Genomic DNA, 3,956 nt, shown 5'->3' with positions numbered 1-3,956 from the left:
CTTTGTACAGGTCAGGTACTCAGGTTCTCAAGGCACGCCCTGGTTTTAGGTCTTTGACAGGAAGACCAAGGACTTAATGTCAGAGGGTCACTATTAGGCACGCTGGCACTGGAACCCAGGTGACAGCGTGGTGCCAGTATAAGCATACACATGCGTCCAGGTCACGAATCCTGGTCAGTAACTGATGGCCAGGGCAAGCTTTTCAATACCTACTCAACTTTCCTCATCTGTGGAAGTGGAGGCATAAATATGTTGTCTCTTAAGGTACTTGGAAGGATTCTGTGAAATAATCCTAGCAGATCTTAGGAAAATATACTGTTCCCAGGATGTAGGTATTTTGACCAGAAAAAACAAACAAACAAACCTCAGAATTGTACAGAATGCACACTCTCTCTTACACACACACACACACACACACACACATACACACACGAAAGAGAGAGAGAGAGAGAGAGAGAGAGAGAGAGAGAGAGAGAGAGAGAGAGAGAGAGAGAGAGAGAGAGATAGGGAGAGAGAGAGAGAGAGAGAGAGAGAGAGAGAGAGAGAGAGAACAAGCGAGACACGGACATAACAAGAACAGATTGCTAGAGCGAGTTTGAGGCCAAGCAGAGCAATTCAGTCTGAAGCCAAGAGAGAAGCCAGATTGAAGTAGTCAGCGAGGGGAGGAGTCAGAGCCAGAACAGCTGAGTTGAACCAGCCAGCTAGGATTCAGAAAGAGTTAGAAAGGGTGAGCTTATTCAGCAGTAAATCTTAGAGGCTGAAAACATTCTAGGCCTAGATTAGATTGTACGGAGGCTAGAAGCTTCCAGGACTAGGCCTGGGTTAGCAGACGGAAGCAGTCAGCCTCTGCGATGACAATTACATCAGACCAAGTAAAAGATACTTTTACAGAAGGGTGTTGTCATCCTAAAACTTCAGCAGAGAGGTGTAGGTCACGGAGCAGCACGGGGTGGTGCGGGTCTGAGGGGTGTAGGTCACGGAGCAGCACGGGGTGGTGCGGGTCTGAGGGGTGTAGGTCACGGAGCAGCACGGGGTGGTGCGGGTCTGAGGGGTGTAGGTCACGGAGCAGCACGGGGTGGTGCGGGTCCGAGGGGTGTAGGTCACGGAGCAGAACGGGGTGGGCGGGTCCGAGGGGTGTAGGTCACGGAGAAGCACGGGGTGGTGCGGGCCCGAGGGGTGTAGGTCACGGAGCAGCACGGGGTGGTACGGGCCCGAGGGGTGTAGGTCACGGAGCAGCACAGGGTGGTGCGGGGTCCAAGTGGTGTAGGTCACAGAGTAGCACGGGGTGGTGTGGGGTCCATTTAGGGAGACTGAGCAAGGTGGTGGAGGTGAGCAGGGTACACCAGCAACCCATCCCCCAACTCCCCTCTCAATCTAGTGTCCAGCTGAACCAAAAAAAAAACCCTCAGATTTGCCATTTTGCTTCTGTTTCTTAGACGTTGAAGAAGTTTCATTTTTGGCCCAGTGGAACTGGGGGCTGCATAAGGAACAGAATTCTGGGAGAATCCATTCTCAGAGGTTGATAAGAGAACAATCCAGCACATGTTACAAATCAACCCAAGGTGAGACATTCTTCAGGATGTGAGCTCCAGATAAGGAATTCAGGCCATTGGAGGCTGAGCACCCAGGCTAAAGCTGGTCTGAAAGTCTTCACCCCACCACTTTAATAGGACAATCTTCTCCAACACCTGCCCCGAGAAAGGCCAGGGTGTGGCCCTTAGCTGGGATCTGCTAGATAAACCAGGTTGGGCCTCTATTGCCCAAGTTTTAGCTGGTTTTTTTTTTTCCTCTGTAATCCTCTATCTCTATACCCATGAGTGGGAAGAATAACAGCAACCAATTCTTAGAGTTAATGTAAGAATTAAATGAGAGACTGGAACCAAAGTCTCTAGGGACAGGCACACAGTGAGTTGTCTCCAGATGGTAACATTTTTATTGTTTAGAGACTGGGTCTTATACAGACCAGGCTGATCTTAAACTAGCCACATAGCTGAAGCTGGCCTTGAACTCTTGAATATTCTGCCTCTATCTTCCAAAAATTAGAATTATAGATGCATGCCAATATATAAAATTCTTTATATCAGAATTTCTCCTGGGCTGAGGCGGTAGCTCAGAGATAGAGTGCTTGCCTAGTGTACCCCCAAAACAGAAACGTGTGAAGCGATTTCTCTCTTAGAGCAATGACACAACCCAGTAGTAAGAAGGTAAGAGAGGGCTGGCAAGATGGCTCGGACAGTAAAAGCACATGTGCCTTGTGACCAGTCTCTGGAAGAGAACCAATTTCCTTAAGCTGCCTTCTGACCCCCATATTCATACCATGACAAAAGTGTGCCTACACCCCCACCCCTCACAAAGAAATCAATATTTTTTAAACTAAGGAATTAACAATTAAAAAAAATTTTTTTTTAATTTTTGTTTTTTCGAGACAAGGTTTCTCTGTGTAGCCTTGGCCGTCCTGGACTCGCTTCGTAGACCAGGCTGGATTCGAACTCACAGCGATCCCCTGCCTCTGCCTCCTGAGTGCTGGGATTAAAGGCGTGTGCCACCATCGCCCAGCTAGAATCTTTTTAAATTTATTTGTCACTATTATGAGAACCAGTAAGTTCTTACCTATAAGGACTTACCTATAAAGTAAGGACTTACCTATAAAGCTTGGATACCCCAAAACAGCTGCAGCAGCACAAAGTCCCACCCCATTATGGATGATATAATGAAAGCCGCATCATAGTCCTATTCCTGTGTGCTCTACGCACAGCTGGTGGGGGCAAGAGATGAATTTTATTCTTGTTAAGTTTGATCCTCCAAGGACTCTAAAGCAGCTGAGACAGAAGCCAGACCTTTATTCCTCGGCCTGTGCCATACGGCACATCCAGCTGGTAAAAGCTAAGCATCCTGTAATCTGATGATAAAACACCAAACTGGATCTAGAGGTGCAGCTCAGCAGGTGTTTGCCTAGCATGGATGAAGCCCTGAGCCTGGGTTGTGCTGGTCAGCGTGTTATGTGGCCCTGTTCCAAAGCTACAACTAGGTGATGGGGGACTTTTGCCAACCTTTGGCAAAAATAACTAACAACTAACTAACTAAATAAATAAATAGAGGGCAGTATAGACATAGCACCATTTCATGTTTTTCCTTTTGTTCACAATGTTTCTAATATGGCTATTTTCTCCTTTCTTTTAAACTTTGTTGTGTGTGTGTGCATGTGTGTGTGTGTGTGTGCATGTGTGTGTGTGTGTGTGTGCGTGTGTGTGTGTGTGTGTGTGTGTGTGCGTGTGCGTGTGCGTGTGTGTGTGTGTGTGTGTGTGTACAGGCATGTGCAGGCCAGACGACAGCCTCAGGTGTCATTCTCACTATTGTGGCAGAGTATATTGGTGAGTCTATGTTTTAAAGGTTTTATTCTGTTTTCAATTACACGTGTACAATGATTGTTAGAGTGCTTCTGTCCACCTACCTACAATGCCACTGCTTACCTGCCGCAGGGGCACGACCCTGCCCAGGGCCATGTAAAAGAATAAGCCCGCCTCGTGGTCGCTCTTACTTTCTCCCCTCCTCCCCCGCCCCCCACCTCTTACCCCTGTCTATCCCTCTTTTTCTCTATCTTCCTCTTCTCTTTCTCCCCTCTCTTCCTCTATCTCTCTGTCTGTCTGTCTGTCTGTCTGTCTCTCTCTCTCTCTCTTTCTCTCGTACCCCCCTTCCCCTTTCCCTTCTCCCCCACATGCTCATTTAATAAACCCCATATAACATAATATCTGGTACCTTGTGTCTGTCATTATCTTATTTTTAAACATAACATATATGAGTGCCAGTACCTGAAGAGGACAGCAGCATGAGATCACCCGGAACTGGAATTCCAGGCAATCGTGAACCTCCTGGTGTAGATGCTGGCACCAGAGCAGTGTGTACTCTCAACTAGTGAGCTAAGTCAGGGATGATGTGGTGGGGATCTTTCTGGAATA

This window comes from Acomys russatus, chromosome 32 (assembly GCF_903995435.1).
Source record: "Acomys russatus chromosome 32, mAcoRus1.1, whole genome shotgun sequence".
Classification (NCBI taxonomy): domain Eukaryota; kingdom Metazoa; phylum Chordata; class Mammalia; order Rodentia; family Muridae; genus Acomys; species Acomys russatus.
This window is presented reverse-complemented; position numbering follows the sequence as displayed.